We start from the raw sequence: 18,722 nt of genomic DNA on the forward strand, positions 1-18,722 counted from the left end.
AGATCGACAAACACCAGGTTGATCTTCCTGTTTTTATCTTTCTCTGTTCGGGCTTTCAATAGATTCAAAATGAAGGCGTTTAAAGTCGGCCTCACTACTAAAGTCGGCCTCACTACTTTCACAAACCTGTTTGCCAAATGTCACAATGACCTGAAATTGATGTCCACTTGACTAAAGATCTGAGAATCAAGGCAGCAAAGATATTCCCCAGAGCATCCAACAAAGCGATGGGATGATAGTGGGACGGATCTGATCTCACGCCTTTTTTATAAATGGGAACGATGACTGAGAACTTCCAGGAATTCTGGATCTTTCGGGATTTCACTATTTGTTCAAACCTAATGCAAACGATGTTGGCCCAATGTGCTTTAGCATATTTCAGGATGGAGTTACTCAGGCCATACGCCCCAGCGGCCCTGGAATTTGATGATTTGTTTATGATGTCAAAAATGGCATCTGGGTGGATGTCAAAGGTGTCCCACTTCCTGTCTTTTGACTCGGCAGGGGTTGCAGAAAGTTTCTCAATAGCCTGATCATGAAATTTTCTGAAATAAGTTACCCAAGTTGTAGCCGGTATGGAGGTTAATATGAGTGCCTCCTGTGGAGTATCTGATTGATTCATTAGGGCCCGCATGCCTGCCAGATTTCTTACTTTCAACTTGTTCAGCATTTCTTCTGCATCTATTCTCAGCTAATTTTATTTATACAACCTCCAATATTGTTGCCGTATTTTAGCCTTTAATAAACCTGCTTTTGGTGGATCCGCATCTGGATCATAAGCATGACGGTGTGTAATTCTCTGGCAGTTTGACCATCCCTTCTTCACTTCAAACTCAGAAAAGAGGTTCAGGTAATTGAGTCTCTTCACCTTACTGGTGTGTTCAGGCTGGGTATTCATGTTTTAAAGATGTTTAGTTAAATCATTCAAATTAATACAGTTGCAATTTTCAGTCTGTTATGGCCCTGCGTAACTTCCAAATCTGTGGGATAATCATGAACGTTTTGATTTCTGCCTTAGCAGGTTACGTTGAAAAGTATCAAAGGCTGATCTGTGGTCAATGAATGCCAAAGAAACAGCTTGCTTATTATAGATGTGCTTTGTCTATTCTATGATAGTCACTAAAGACAAAGTAGAAAGCCCTTCCTAAAACCAGTCTGTCTGTAGTGTTTTATAATGTTATCCTCAATCCATTTCTCTTGGTAGTATGCAAACAAATAGTTTGGCTGGAATATCTAAAATTTAAAGGATTCTTTAGCTCTTAGGGTCAGACCTTGCACCTCAATTATAGGCAGTTATAGTGTTCCTATGGGTCTAACTGTCAGGCAGAGTCTCAGTCAAACTGATTCTTTTAGAAAGGTCACACAATATAGTTCACCATAAAAATCAGCTTTTTTCAATAGAGAATTGCAATCTTCATCAGGCCCTGGGGCCATCAAGCCCTTCAGCTGTATTATGATTGTTGTAACCTCCTCCACAGTGCAGTAAATTCCCACTTATCACCCTTATAATTGCCGTTAAATTGTTAAGAAGCATTAGCCACAGTAGTAGCAGCAACACCACAGATCTGACCCCCACGTTGGTGCATTCACCATTTTCCAGAATTTACGTGAGCCACTCAGCTTAACAATCTCAATTAGCTGTTGCTGGCATTGCACAGATCTTAATCTCCGATGGGACTTAAATCATCTTCAATATTTGGCTTTCCTGGCTTTGTAACTGCTACTTTGATGACACAGAGGAGGTTTGCTACTAATAATGGATTGCAGTTCTTTGCTCAAAGACATTTGGCTTGAAAAACAGTCGAATCAAAAGTATGACACTTTCTCCACAATACCATTTGTAGCTCATGTCACAAATAATATAGCTGGTTAATGTGTTAACAACATTTTCATATTTCCTCAAAAATTCAAAGACCCTATTATATCATTTTTTTAATTGTGATTTGGTTAAGCAAGTAACCTTGCACATTGTTTACTAGTACAACAATATAAAATAGATAATCATTAAATTACAATAAATCACATGAACAGGCTTTAACATTTTTCATAAAAAAATGAAATACATAGTTTGATGTTATATAAAAGTACACTTGTCTAATTAATTTAGTTCTAGACTACGATACACTGGCAATCCATAACAAATAAAAGTAAATAAGGTAGGTGTTTCAAACATTTTAAAACTGCAATTATTAAACGGGTTTCTTCTCAACAAGTCATTCTTAACCAAACATCCTCAGTGCATTCCCAATTCTGGTTTCAGACAAAGCAACCAAATGTGCTTATTTGTAGTTCAAGGTGTGGCGGGGGCTCTACAATCAATTTGTAAGTTCTTCAAAGAGTGAGTACTAGTGCCATTTTTGCATATTGAGCATAATTCAGATATAGATTAGGAGTGAACTCTTATACTTCTAATCTGATTAGTTGGAACTAGGTTCATTCAAAATCATAAGAAATGATTTCTATAGTACAAGTTTGTAAATGTGCATATATATCTTGGCTGGCTGTCTTTGCATAGTACTATATATCTTGGCTGAAATCCCAAGGCTTTTCCCAAGAGAGAGATACTCGAATGAGACTTCAATTTAGACACTATTGCAATTGTCTCAATCCAATAATTTTCAAATAGAAGAATTTTAATCCTAAATGGGTTTTCACATAACTCTTCCCTTGTACACTCTGTGTTCTTTAGCGTGTATTCTGCTCGGTTGACAAAATTGATGATGGGATCAGTAGTCATTCCCGGATATTCTCCTTTTAAAATGGGCATAAAGAAAGTTATCTCTTGAGGGCAGAATATTTCTATAGAAGGTCAGCAATCTCCAATCCAGACAGCTTTTCATGGATGTAATACCCAGTTCATATCATAGTGCTGTAATAGAGAGACACTTAGGGAGATCGAAGTTCTTTTTTTTCTCCAAATCAAAGGTTCTATTGCATTCGATTTTATACAGCCATATGCACTGAAGGCATTCTGGCCATATAACAGGGAGGAAAATACTTTTTTTGTAAAAGTTGAGTAAAGTAGTCAGGGTATTTCGACAGTATTTCACATTAATTCTCCTCATTTGGGCAGCTAGTTGGATGACCTTAATCTTCAGTCTATTCAACTAAAGAGCATGGAATTGTGATGTCTGGGCCTAGAGACCCAAACTACTCCTCACTGATGGGGCCCAACAAGGCTGAAACATGTTTTGGGATGCTGGTGGTCTCGTGCAGAAGGGATGTGATGAAGCAGTTGGGGCTTGCCTACCCCTTTTGGGGTGAGACCAAGCCTGATTTGCATATGGTCTTTCCCCTTTTGTAATGGCTTGGTGGTGAGGAACGATGGTCTGGAGAGTTGCCCAGAGCAATGCCAGATTTTAAGATTAATTTAGATACTTTCAGCCATCACCTCTTTGGTTATACTATCTATATGCCAAGAGTAACGATAGGATTTTTTTTAATACAAGTAATTAATCTAATGATAGTGGTCTACCTTTGATTAATCTTAAGCTTGTTCTTCTGACCATAAATATCAATTGCTCTAATTAGGTTTTGTACACGTTTGTGTGTATTATTGAGGAGAAATATATCATCTGTATACGACAACCACGTGATAGGCAAATTCCCAGTTTCAGGGGTTATAGAGCCCTCTGCCATTAATGTAGTTTCCAAGTCAGAAAGATACAAGATACAAGTTGAATAGGCAGGGAGCCAAGACAAAGCCTCGCCTTGCTTGTTCTTCTAAGCATGAATATCAACTAATTAGGTTTTGTTCACCTTCCCTGGATTCTAAAGGAGAACTATTTCATCTGCATAAGACAATCACTTGATAGGCAAATTCCCAATTTGAGGGGTTATAGAGCCCTCTGCCATCAATGCAGTTCCCATGTCAGCAACATACAAGTTGAATAGACAGGGAGACAAGACACAGCCTCGCCAGAGTGCACTGTGTGAGTCAAATTTGCTCAAAAGCCTTCCCTGCCTATTCATACAAACCTGAACATACTTTCCATCATGTACATTGATACCTGGGCCCTGGCCTCCCACACCCAATCGTCTTCAGCCTCCACCCACTACAGCACTTGCTTTGACACCCACTGGCCTAGGTCACCACAGGCCTGCACTTACATATTGTTTGTTTGTTTGTTTGTTTATTGATTTGATAATGCGCACCAAGCCCTTTGGCAGCTGGGCACAGCAGTACACGAATACTCAAAACTTAGTTACAGTGCCTGTCACAATTTAGTACATACATGTAGTTACAATGTGAAGTACAATACATGATACAGTACAGTCATTAGATACAATGTGGATACAGTGAGTAAAGTGGGGTAGTCATTTGCTATTCTTAGAGCATAGGTGGGGTGTACCGGATAAAAGTCAGACTAGCACAACGTAAGTTAGTAAGAGCCTATGGTTACAGCTATGAGTAGGAAGATAAGTAAGTCACAGTAGTGCTCTTAGGTGCTATGACAATGGTTGTCAAAGAGTGAAGAGGTTATAGGTCGTTGGAGCGAAGCCATTTGAGAGCATTGATTCTGAATCTAGCGTACGGTAAGGGGCGTCTAAGGTCAATGGGGAGTGTGTTCCATGCTTGAGCATCTTTAACTGGGAAACTAGTTCCTCCAGCCGTGGTAAGTTTAAATCTGGGGATGTCAAGCAGGAATGTATTGGCAGATCTCAGGGGTTGGGAGGTGAGTTTCCTGGTGGCTTTTTCTGACAGGTAGGGAGGTGCTAGAGTGTTGAGGCATTTAGAAGTGAGAGATATAGTGTTGAGGAGGATTCTGTCCTTTATGTTTATCCAGTGGGCTTCTTTCCTAAATTTAGAGATGTGCTCTCTGTGAGGGATGTTCAAAGCTGCTCTTAGAGCGTTATTTTGCAATCTTTGGAGTTTGTCAGTAACATACTTGTTGGCTCCTGAGTACAGGGCGTTGCAGTAGTCTAGTCTAGACATGATAAGAGCATTAGCCAAGGTAATGCAAGTAGTGGAGGAGAGAGAGCTAACTTGCTTTTTTAGGTTAAGAGAGGAGTCCAGGTAGAATCCTAGAGTTTTTACCTCCGGCATAACCTTAATGAATGGTTGTCAATGTTAAAAGATATGTAGTTTGGGGTTTGTTTTTTTAAGTTAGAGTCAGATCCGAGGAGTAGGATCTCGGTTCTATCGTCGTTCAGGCAGGGGCCGTGGGTCACCATCATGCCTGAATGAGGATGTATATTTTATTCACCAGGGCCAGGTCCTCTTCATAGTTGCCGAAAGGGGTATGAGGATCTGGGTGTCATCTGCATAATTAGTGTAGGTGACACCCAGTCTGTCCAACTTGTCAAATAGTGGCTTGGTGAAGATGTTATACTTAGTGGGTGAAACGCAGGATCCCTGTGGGACTCCACATGTTATTTGGATAGGATCGGCACAAGAGGAGTTGGAGAAAACTCTCATAGTCCAGTTAGCTAAAAAGGATTGGACCCAAGCAATGGCTTCTCCTGTGAAGTTGGCAGCGAGTTTTAGGTGGCTACATAAAACTGTGTGGTCCACCAGGTCAAAGGCTGCTGACAAGTCCAGCAGTAGTAGCAGGGCGGTTTTGCCATTGTCCTTTAACTCCTCAATTTTAGTCTTAAGGTCTAGAAGGGCTGTTTCGGTGCCATGAAGAGGGCGGAATCCTAATTGTCGTGAGCCTAGCAGATGATTCGTTTCTAGGTAGTCTTGAATTTGTAAGTAGGCTACTCTGTCAATGATTTTCAGTAGGAAGGGTAGAGTGGTGATGGGTCTTTAGTTAGTGGGTATTGAAGGGTCAAGAGTTTGTTTTGTCAGTAAGGGGAGGACCCAGGATTCTTTCAGGTTGTTAAGAGTAGTATTTGATTTAAATGAGGAGTTGATAAGCTTTCAGATGAAAGGGGCTAAGTCTCTGGCTGCATCCTTTATTATTTGTGCTGGGCAACTGTCACCCTTGCAATTGGAGGGTTTCAGGCAGAGAATGCCATTTTCAGTATCGATGATTGAGATCATTTTAAAGCTAAATGGTGGAATAGTATTGTACTCAGTGGGCAGTGGGAATAGTTGGTCAGCGATGGGCAGGGAGTCTTTTTTTTAAAATTGTTTTGAGTTGGAGGGAGGAGATTTTATTTGATAAGGTGTTCTTTATATTTGTACACCATATCTTGTCCTTTGGGACAGTGTCAGCTGGTTGTATTGGGGATTCAATTTCCCGGAGGATGGAGAAGAGTTCCTTCATGTTTGATTGGGCCTTTGTGATTCTGTCATCAAATAGTTTTTTTTTGTATTGATAATTTCTTTCTTATAGTGTTTAGATAGTTGGGCTAATTTGGCTTTATTGTTGTTGGTAGGCGAGTTGCCCCAGATAGCTTGTAATTTTCTTTTCTGTGTTCTTAGTTCATTAAGTTGGGCATTCAAGTGCGCTTCCTATTTACTTTTGCGCAGTTTAGTAGGGGCTATGGTGTCTAGTGCCTTAGTCATGGCATAGTTAAAGGTGTCCTCTAGGGTGTCCTGATCAGTGTTATTCTCCAGGCCATTAATAGCGGGGAGGAGGAGCGGGATACGTTTTTCAGCAGTGATATCTTTTTTACTTCTGGTAGGTAGGGGGGTATCATGCTGATAGTTTTCAGGGTGAGGAGATCAAGTGAGGCGGTGAAGTTGATTAAGTAGTGGTCTGTCCAAGGTTGTTGGACAATGTCGGTAATGGCAATGTTACAGTTAAGTTCAGATACCCAGTCAAGGATTCTGCCCTTGATTTGGGTGGGTGAGAGGACTTTTTGGGTAAGCCCGTGGTCATTAAGTAAGGCTGTTATTGGCACCTTACCACTCACCTATGCACTTACAGGTGCTCACTCCCTAGCACTTTGCTCCTGGTACTCCTAACACTCACCCCCCATTCCATTATCCTGTCCCTCTCTCTCTCTCTCTCTCTCTCTCGCTCTCTTTCTCTCTCTCTCTCTCTCTCTCTCTCTCTCTCTACACATGCATGTTCGGAATGCTCACAAGGCCTAATAAGTCAGCCTCATTCATTGTTCTATTTGATTTTCTTTCCCATGTTCCCTCCCTGTTGCCCTGTCGGTGCTTTGAAACACAACCTACTTGGTTTATAAGCACCTTACAACTGCACAACAAATAAATAAATGAGAATGACTTATAGATATGCGTGGATATTCCATCTTCTTAGCTTCTCCCACAAGAGACCACAGTTCACCATGTCAAAGGCCTGGAAGAAATCAATTTCTAGGGTGTACACCAGAGATGTGCCTGTCTCCCAGGCCTTTTCCGTCAGACAGCTCATCAGGAATCCATTCAGAAAGGTTTCTAGGCCCCTTCGGAAACCAGTTTGTAATTTGGATAATATTTTTTTATCATGTATCCAAGTCTCTAGTTCGGTTATAACACAGGAGGCAAATACTTTGCTTTCTGCATCATTCAAGTGATTGTCGATAATAATTTAACGGGAAAAGGCAATCGCCTTTTTTAAAGATCGGAATCATGATGGAGCTTTTCCAAGATTTTGGGATAGACTGAGTATCAATGATGTTGTTAAAGAGTATTTGAAGGATTGTGGCCCACAATGCCTCATTAGCCTTAGATATATAATTACTAAGGCGATTAGGCCCTGGTGCTCTGGAATTAGATGACCTTTTAATATATGTTTCTATTATTCAATGTCAATTGTTAAAGACCAATTGTTATTTGGCAATCGGATCTGCGGTGCAAAGGTGTTTGCCTCATACAATTCAGAAAAATGGGATCGCCAGGCCTCCTCAGAGATAAGATTTCACTTTAGGTCATCATTTGATGCCACTAACTGATTTATAATAACCCAGAAGCTCTGTGCATTCTTCCTAATAACTGTTTCAAACATATAGTCACTGTCTTTTTTAATCAGGTAATGTTGGTTTGTCCTTATGTCAATTTGTATGCGCCTGGTGGATTTGATGCTTTTTCTTGTTCTTTTCCAGTGATGTGATATTGTTTTTTTGTATTTGGTGTTAACTCCATCTAAATTGGGCTTTCCGTTCCTCAAACATTTTTATTATAAAGGTGAATTCACTGTCTAGGACAACTATTTTGGTTCTCTGGTATGTGATCATGATCTGTAAATAGCCTTTGAAAGTCATCTAAGGTAATCATTGTTAGCTTTTTTTCTAGTGGTGTATGTTCATAATGTATCATAAACTAGCATTAAATGTGTGCACCTTATAAATCCCCATCGCTAATATGTTTCCTCCTGTATGTGCTGCCAAATTATTCAATTGCTCTGTGATATCATGACTTGTGCCCGTAATAAGGGAAGCACCAAGTGCCTGTGGTCACTAGCGTCTGTATCTAGTATTGCACATTTTTTACATTTTTCAAAGAGGTCAGGGGAAGCATTCCACATAATCCATACACGTCATGCCAGTGCTATTTGTCAAAGTGGGTGTGGCTGGTCTATCCCACTCCATACTACCATTCACCATATGTAAATTCCAATCAACAGATGCACTTCTCCAAATCTTGCATTGTTGAGTACTATAATGCTAGACTTATCGGAATCCACTTCATCATCAACATGATGATAATCCAAGTTAAACATTTCCTCCAATTATGACATGATTACCATCAATAGCCTATTTATAAAATGTCAACACTTTGTTGAATTGAGCTAGAAATTATGTACCGAGATGTCTGCTGATTAACAAAATGATCATATCCTCCATGATTGCCTTAAAGGTATACTTGGCTGCCAGAATACCATAAAAGGTATTTGAACACATCAAATACATAGTTATAATACTAGATTTCATTGCTATAATAGGCCCTCTGAAGTTCTATATGATTATGATCACTACATATAAGCAGAGGCACCCATATCATCTAGAAATAGAAGAAAGATACTTAACTTTGGATTGAGTTTATACTTTTGATGGTGTTGTAATGAAGTTTGTTTGCATGTTTAGATGTATTTATTTCCCAATGTGGCAGTCTTTCAAGCAATGATTGTTTAGTATTTCTGAAATACAACTATTAGAAAATAGCACTACAACATTTAAATAATTTCATGAATCCTACAATGTTTTTATTTATCAATATTGTATGTATTTATTTATTTGGTTTATCATAAACAAACCTTGCACTACATCAAATCGTATAAATAGTCCACAAACTATTAAATATATCTTATGAAAAAACAATACATGAATCAATCTAGACAGATCAAACAAAGTGTAATTGTTGCAATTTAAATGCCTTGGTGCAAAATTGCATGACTGCAATTATAATTGAAACCTGTTTTCCAAAATGCAATCTTGCGAAAACAATGTTTGTATTCATACTTTTGCTCTTGTTTACAAATCTAGAAAACAGTTTCATAGCACACCATATAGATTTAAAAGAACCTTCTTTAGTTCAGATTTTTAAATAAAAAAGTTGAAACAATTTCAATTCTACCCATAAAACCTGAATTGTCACTCTGTTGGGAACGTTCATAATCCATTTCTAAAACATCCCCTGAAGGTCATCAAGCGATTTAGAATTTAGATAATTTCTACTATTGATTCCTTACAAAATTGTAGGACAATGTTTTGCACATATACTTGTATTAAGGGGTTGCTAGACAAGCCAGCATAACAATTATCAAATGCTTCAAACCTCAGGAGCATAGGGAATTTAATCGAGAACTCGACTTGTTAGTATCAATTAGGAAGCCTGCATATATTATTTCCTCCACTTCCTAAAGTCTAAATTAATTTAAACATCAACTAAAACCTGATTCCTTGTGTTTTTCATAAGCCTTTTTGTTTTATCAGAGTTTTGAACTTAAAGATTATGCAACGCCTAGACCCCTATAGCTTGCACACTACATTAAAGTCCAATTCTTTCAAGAACCATAACAAGAATGACATCACTGTGAGCTAAACAGTTGATAACCTTGACCGCCCAATTTGTGGGAAAACCGCAAGGTCAGCCAAATAAAAATAAAATCAAATTTTGTTGCAGGCATCCCAATGTATCTATATCCTTCATAATGCCATTTAGTCTAACATGTAATTTAATATTGTAATAAAGCAGCAGCAACATTTGTAATTAGCCATTATCAATACCCCACCTATAGAGTTTAAGCCAAAAAAAATCTCTAGTACTTTATCAAATGCTAACTGAAATCAATAAAGGGAACATACGGGAGGAGGTACATATATCTATTATTACATTTTTTTAATGAATTTAAGAATAGAGGATGATATAACAAGGCAATGGGTCTATAATTAGTTGGATAATATTGTAATACGTTCCTACGATTAGGAGGATTCAATCCGTGTACAGGGGTGGTTTATATATGTCTACAATTTTCCCAAAAATAGTGTACAGCACCTTGCACCAGAAGGTTGGGCTATTATTCAGCATGACATTCTCCAAACCATCTGGACCAGGCCATCAGGTATCGGATAAAATATTAATTGATGTAATACCATCCAATTTACTAAAAGAGGGACTCCAATTAATCTCGGTAATCACACAAGGCAGGTCCTTTTGCCAAACCCTTTTAAAATATTGTGACCAATTTGCTTCATTCATAACATTTTATTTGCCTAAAGTTGAACTTGTTGATGTGCAATATTTCACCAAAACACTGTTAATTGACATAATTGTATAAAAACTTTCTACTTCTGCATTATTTGCTTTTTCAAATAGCAATATGTTCCTCCATCACTACAACTTGTAAAGAGGATCTTAATTTCCTTTCCCATCTGTCGTTTATCTTGCACAATCATCTTGTAATTTCGAAGAGCATATGTTTACTTTATAAATTACTTGGACTACTTCACTTGTTTCTGACCACAAAAACTGTGAAAATGTGTTGGCTGTGGTCCAATTCAATAACTCGACCTACTAGAGGGGAATCCCTAAATGTCCATCAATAACTAATTTCTTAGTATTTCTATATTTTAACTATCCAACAGATATAGGGCCTCATTACACGGAAGGCGGTAAGGGTAACGGTCACCGGTAATGGTACCGGTGACCGTTAACCCTTACCGCCTTCCTACGAGGTCCCTTTGCAGGTTGGTACTTTAACGCCTGCTTCTTAGCAGGCGTTAAAAACCAACCCATAAAGGGACCAGGGTGCTAATTACGGTACCGCAATTTGCGGTACCATAATTAGCACCTTCCCCATTCCCATTATGCCCTATGGGGCAAAAATGGGAATGGAGAAGGGCAATGGGGGAAGGGGGAATTACCGCCCTGCCAACCTTGGAATAGGGCGGTAATTCCCCTTTTCTCCAAGGCGGTGCTGGTATTTTACTGGCATGGAATAGCACCTTGGTCCGCCGCCTACCGTGTAATGAGGCCCATAGTTTCCCTTCATGTTGAATTCAAATTCACCAGTAAGGATGCAGTAATCTCAAAGGAAGGGCTTAGATGCATAACCAACAAGTTCTGACCACTGGTATTTTGTTACACGGTATTCACGAGAAGCACCTTTTTATACACTTTTTCTGACACAAATATATACAAATATATAATCCTTTGGTGTAGCAATGTTCTGTTACACCAGATAATACCAGTTTGGGTGACGGGGAATACTTCCCTCTACTCTGTCATTTAACAGAATAAAACCCTTTTAATGTATAAACTCAGCCCATTGTTTACCTTCACTAGTAATTCTATCATAAGTTATGAAAGCGTATTCAATAGTTTGCATTAACATGTCATCATAATATTTATGTGTATCAAATATTTCTGGCATTTAGCATTAAAATCACCTGCAAATATGTTGGGTAAATTCTCACTTTTTGATAAATATTCAAATAATCTTACAAAAATGTAGACTTACTCTAAATGATTTTGGCAAGTTTGGTAACGTTTCATCAATGGGGGCACATTCATGGGAAGACACCAATGTTTCAACATATGGAAACACTTTAAAGGGAAAAAATGTTACTTGTGGCTATAGCTCCAACATGGCAGATGGATTTACAGTAAACATGTGCGAGGAGTGGTGGCTTGGTCCCAAAAGCATGACTTTCTGAATTTGGTATTAATCCATCAAGTGGATTGTTCAAAAATGTCCAACAACTAGGTAAACGAATTTGTGATATCTCGGTGCAGTCCACTTACTTCCTGATTTGCAAATGAGCCAATCAGGTAGCCATGTGATGTGTCGACTAATAAATAGGAGCCAGGTCAAAGATATTTAAACAGGCGCCATGTTGGGTTTGAACCTGTGTGGATAGTACAGTAGAAAAATGACTAAAACATATACTTACACTGGAGTTGCACATGAAAGAATCCCTTACCTCATCTATTAGGACAACCTAATTCATCACAAAATTCTGCCTACTTCAAATACAGTGTCTGCAGACAATGGGCCTCATCACGAGTTTGGCGGTAACCCTTAAATCGGCGGTCGTGCTATTACTGCCGGATTTAAGGGTCTGCCAAATCAGGGCTTCGGCTGATTTCTCCCCAGCTCTGTGCTGGGGGGAAATCCGCTGAAAATTCACACTATTACCGCTGGCGGGAAATCCGCCGCCGGTAAGAGCACCAAAATTCCCCATTGAGCCCAATGGGGAATGGGGCATTCCATTACCGCCAAACCCGTGATCCGGTGCTAATAGCGCCGGGAAGTTTGGCGGTAGGGGTAATACCGCCGGCGTTACCGCCCAACTCATGATGAGGCCCAATGTGTGATACTCTAGTTTGTTTTAATGCTGAAGATAGAGGAATTGTAGTCAGTATAAAGTTCAACCCCCTATTTTTTAAACAGCTATAGCTGAGAGGATGTAGCATTACCTGAATGGTTGTTGTCTGTTGTTTCTTGCAGAGGTTTCTCGTTATTACAGTTGCATGGTTTGGTTTCATGGTGTAATCCAGGTTTGAGATAAATTGTGATTTGTTAATTTGACTGCCATAGAAGTACTGCTATATCTTTTTCAGATTGCTTGGATTGACCTATGGTGTTTTCTATTTTGGTCATTGCTATGTTTGCTTCATTTGGAATACCTGGGTTTCTGAATTGATCTTGCCTACCTTCAAGAGATGGTTTAATTACTTCAGGAGTTTATTTACTTATTTCTCTTTTTATCTGTTCTTCTTGATCAATCTCACACTTTAAAATGTCCTTCTGTTCTTTAAATGTGTCATGTGTTAGGCGCTTTTCCTTGCTTCAAAAAGCAGCTTGATCTGTATCATGGCCACCTAATAGTTATTTTTCTTTTCTCCAAGGATTGATAACTATAGCAGAGTTATGTAACAACATTATATTTGGTCTTCAGATTTGAAGGATGGATTTGCATGGTTAATTGAAGTGTTGAATGTCTTATTACACTCTTTAACAAATTAAGACAATTTACCAGTTGCTTAACTTGGTATTACTTTTTTTGTATGTTTAGTATTGTGCCATTTCATACAGATTCTTTCCTTAAATGAACTTTGTTTGGATAGTATGTGCCAATGATACTTTTTTAAGGATGACAGCAGATGTAAAACAATTTCCCTGACTTTTGGTGCAAACACATCGAGGGAATCCAAAACGACAGTGGGTGTAGTATTTGGCTTTGTTTCTAAATTGATGTTGTTATGTTTGCCACACTCATGTAATTGGAAATGGCTGATTTGAGATTGTAGGTCAATATTTCTCATGTAGACTGGTATTCTTTTCTCTGAAATGTGTATTCTACTTCTCCAAGTGGAGGAAAATTTGTTTTCCATATGAAATGTAACAGAGCCCTACAACAGTGGTGGAAGTAATGTGAAACATTTACTGGATCCAATGAACAGAGCTGTCTTATGCTTTTTAAGTCCATTCCTACTTTATGTTGATTAGCAGTGCATAGGAATTCATTTAAATCTTCCATGAATATGCTGCACAAATGAGTTTAACAAACCATGTAAGCATACCTAGGTTCCTTGGCATACTGTGAATGTCAGCATGATGTTGGAACCAGTATTCCTTTGGGTGACATATATTTGCCAGGATATTTGTAATACTTCACTAAAACATTTCATATCGTTTGAAATAGTTCTCTAGGTGACATATTGATGAAATGGGTTCCTAGTTTTAGTGTATGAGCAACTCTGTAGCATAGGGTTACTAATTCACTTTCAAATAGAATATGCATTTTAATGTTTTGGAGCTTTCCTGGATCTCAATATTACATTCTGAGAAAACGATCCTCTGATGTGCTGATTGTCAAAGGTCTGTTATCATGTCTTCTTTCTCATCCTGTAATAAAGAGAAGGAGAAAACAGTGTCTTCTGTGGTGTCTTTTGAATGTCCTGGGTGGATTGTTTGTTGGTCAAGCATGGCATCTTTAATGTAAGGATAAACATTTTCAAATGGATCAGTTTGTGGTGTATCTTGATATATATTGCTTGCATATTTTATATTGTTTTCTATGTTTGGGGAACTGGAATAAGGAAGCGGGATGTAGGGGTAATGGCATGGATTACTATTTTGGTAATATGGTTATTTGTAATATTTTACCAAAATCTCTTCTCTTAATGCCATGCGTTTTCTGAATTTGATGCTATGTTTAACAGCAGACGTGAAACTTTTTTCCCTGACCTTTGGTACAAACAAGTCCAGGTAATCCAAAACGACAGTGAGTGTAGTATTTGACTTTGTTTCTAAATTGATGTTGGTATTTCTGCCACACTCATGTAATTGACAATGGTTGATTTGGGTTTGTAGGTCATTATTTATTTCTTCTGTAGAGATGTTTCAGGCAATTTATTTTTCAAAACATTTTAAGACAGTCTCATCACTGTCATAGCCAGACATGGGAGTGTTTTCATCAACAAAAACCATGTGAATTGGTGAGGCTTCTGTAGACTTGTATTCTTTTCTCTAAAAGGTGTATTCTACTTCTGCAAGTGGAGGACAATTTGTGTTGCATATGATATGTAACATGGCCCTACAATAATGCTGGAAGCAATGTGAAACCTTGACTGGATCCAATTAAAATAGTTGTCTTATGCTTTTAAGTCCATTCCCACTTTATGTTGATTAGCAGTGCATAAGAAGTCATTCAAATCTCCCATGCATGTTTTGCACAAATGATTTTAACAAACCATGTAAGCGTACCTAGGTTGCTTGGCATACAGCAAATGTCATTATGATGTTGGAAACGGTATTCTTTTGAGTGACTCATTTTTGCCCAGATATTTGTAAAACCTAACTAAAACATTTCTTCTTTGCCTTTTATCATTTGAAGTAGTTCTGTAGCTGTCATATTGATGCAATGGGTTCCTGTTTTTTAGTGTATGAGCAACTCTGTTTCATAGGGTTGCTAATGCACTTTCAAATAAAATATGTATTCAATGTTTTGAAGCTTTCCTGGATCTCAATATTACATTCTGAGAAAACGATACTCTGATGTGCTTATGACCAAAGGTCTGTTATCATGCCTTCTTTCTCTTCCTGTAATGAAGAGAAGTAGAAAACAGCATGTTTCTAAACTTTTTCCATACACTCACTGGAGAGCCTTTGGTTTTATATTTGGTATGTTTTATAGCATCTTCTATGGTGTCTCTTTAATGTCGTGGGTGGATTGTGTGTTGGTCAAGCATGGCATATTTCATGTAAGGATAAACATGTTCAAATTGATCAGTTTCTGGTGCATCTTGATATATTTTGGTTGCATATTTTATATTGTTCTCTATGGTTGGGGAACTGGGACAAGATAGAGGGATGTGGGGGTAATGACATGGATTAGTATGTTAGTACTGAGATGAGGGTGAGGGATGTGTGGTTAATGACATGGACTCCTATTGGGGTACTGGAAAAAGGAAGAGGGATGTGCGGGTAATACCATGGGTTACTATTTTGGTACTGGGATGCGAAAGAGAGATGTGGGGGTGATAACATAGATTAAACGTGGGGTATTGGCATGACGAAGGGGTAATGACATAGATTGACCTTGTGGTTCTGGCATGTGGAAGAGGGAAGTGGGGCTAATGACAGGGCAAGGACACAGGATTTGTAATGACATGAATTACTATTAGGGTACTGGGACGAGGAAGAGACATGTGTGAATAATGACATTGATTACTATTGGGGTTGGAATGAGGAAGACGGATGTGCTGGTGGTGACCTGGCTTACTATTGGGATACTGGGATGAGGAAGAGGAATATAGGGGTAATAACAATGATTACTATTGGGTTACTGGAACAAAGAAGAGGTATGTGGTGCTATTGACATAGATTACGATATGGACACTGTGATGAGGAAGATGAATATGCAGGTAATTACATCGATTACTATTTGGGTACTGGGACGAGGAAGTGGGATGTACGTGTAATGCCATGGGTTACGTTTGGGATATTGGGATGAGCAATAGGGGAAATGACATATATTACTTTTGAGGTATGAGGGGCTAATGACATTGCTTACTTTTGTGATAGTGGGACGAGGAATAGGGATGTGGGGCTAATGACATGGGTTATTATTGGTGTACTGGGACAAGGAAGAGGGATGTTAGAGTAATGCAATTGTTTACTATTGGTGTACTGGAATGAGGAAGAGGGATGTGGGTATAATGTCATGGTTTATTATTAGGGTACTGGAACAAGGAAGAGGGATGTTAGGGTACTGAAATAGCTTCTGATTGGGGTACTGGGATAAGGAAGAGGCTTGTGGGTTTTATGACGTGTAATATTATTGGGGTACTGGGACGAGGATTAGGGATGTGTGGGTACTGACATGGAGTCCCAGTGGAGTGTTGGGATGAGGAAGAGAGAAAATTACAAATATTTCTTTCGGGGTGCTCGGATGAGGAAGAGGGGTGCGGGGGTAATGAGAGGAACAAGGAAACGGATGTTGGGGTAATGACATGGATTATTATTGGGGTTCTGGGATGAGGAAGAGGGATATAGGGTAATATCAAGTATTACTAATGGGGTACTGGAAGTTAGAGTATGGTTATGGATGTAATGACATGGATTACTATATGGGCACTGGGACACGAAAGAATGCTATGCAGGTAATGGCATGGATTACTGTTGAGGTAGTGGGATGAGGAAGAGGGATGTGGGGTAATCCCATATATTGCTGCTGGAGTCATTGGATGCAGAAGAATGATGTGAGATTAACAAGATGGATTCCTATTCAGGTATTGGGATGTGGATGATGGATGTGGGGATGATGACATGGATTACTATTGGGATAGTGGGTCGAGGAAGAGGGATGTGGTGGTAATGGCATGAATTACTATTAGAGTGCTGGGACGAGGAAGAGGAATGTGTGGTTAATGACATGGACTACTATTGGGGTACTAGAACAAGTAAGAGGGATGTGGGGGTAATGCCATGGGTTTCTATTTTGGTAATGGGACGAGGAAGGGGATGTGGGGGCAATGACATAGAAGATTACTAGTGGGGTACTGGGATGTCGAAGAAGGAAGTGGGGGTAATAAGAGGGCTAAGGAAACAGGATGTGGGGGTAATGACATGCATAACTATTAGGGTACTGGGACGAGTAAGAGGCATGTGGGGATAATTACATTGATTATTATTGGGGTTTGGAATGAGGAAGAGAGATGTGGTGGTCGTGACTTGGCTTACTATTGGGTTACTGGGATGAAGAAGAGGTATGTGAGGGTATTTACATGCATTACAAAATGGGCACTGGGATGAGTAAAATGAATATGCAGGTAATGACATGGATCACTATTGGGGTACTGTGACTAGAAAGTGGGGTGTGGGTGTAATGCCATGGGTTACTTTTGGGGTATTGGGATGAGCAATGGGGGAAATGACATATATTGCTTTTGAGGGATATGGGATTAATGATATGGATTCCTGAATAGGGATGTGGGGGAAATGTCTTCGGCAATTATTGGTGAACTGGGACAAGGAAGAGGGATGTTAGAGTAATGAAATGTGTTACTATTGGGGTACTGGAATGAGGAAGAGGCTTGTGGGTTTAATTACATGCAATATTATTGGGGAACTGGGATGAGGACAAGGGATGTGCGTGTAATGCCACAGGTTATTTTTGGGGAACTGGGATGAGGAAGAGGGATGTGGGGGTAATGCCATTTGTTACTGTTGGGGAACTGGGATGAGGAAGAGTGATGTGTGGTTAACGAGATGGATTCCTATTGAGGTATTGGGATGATGAATGTGGGTATAATGGCATGGATTACTATTGGGATAGTGGGTCTGGGGAGAGGGATGTGGGGGTAATTACATGATTACTATTGTGGTACTGGGATAAGGAAGAGGGATGTGTGGATAACTACATGAACTTCTATTGTTGTACTGGGACGAGGAAGAGAGATGTGGGGTGAATTACATGGGTTAATATTGGGTACTGGAGCGAGGAAGTGGCATAGGGGTAATTACATGGATTACTACTATGGTACTGGGTTCAGTAAAAGTGAAGTGAATTAATGTTATGTAATCTTATGTAATGAATTCAATTGTTTATATGAAATGTGTATAATGTTTTAACTAACCAATTGCACTATAAACTAAATTTAAAAAAAAAAAATGAATTTAAAGATACAACTTCTATTTGGGTATTGGGGCAAGGAAGTGGGTGGTAGCTGTAAAGTTAGGATTACGAATGGGCTACTAGGTGGAGGAAGAGGGAGATGGGAATATGCAACAGATGACTTCTGTGGTACTGAGACAAGGAAGAGGAAGGAAGAGGAAGGTTGGGTAATGGCGAGATCTTCAATGCTGATGGGCATTCAGTGTTTAGTCATGTGAAAAGCTTGTCCCATCATTCATTGATACGGTTCGATCTTCTCT

The sequence above is a fragment of the Ambystoma mexicanum genome, chromosome 6q, assembly GCF_040938575.1.
Source record: "Ambystoma mexicanum isolate Mex_15411 chromosome 6q, UKY_AmexF1_1, whole genome shotgun sequence".
Taxonomy (NCBI): Eukaryota; Metazoa; Chordata; class Amphibia; order Caudata; family Ambystomatidae; genus Ambystoma; species Ambystoma mexicanum.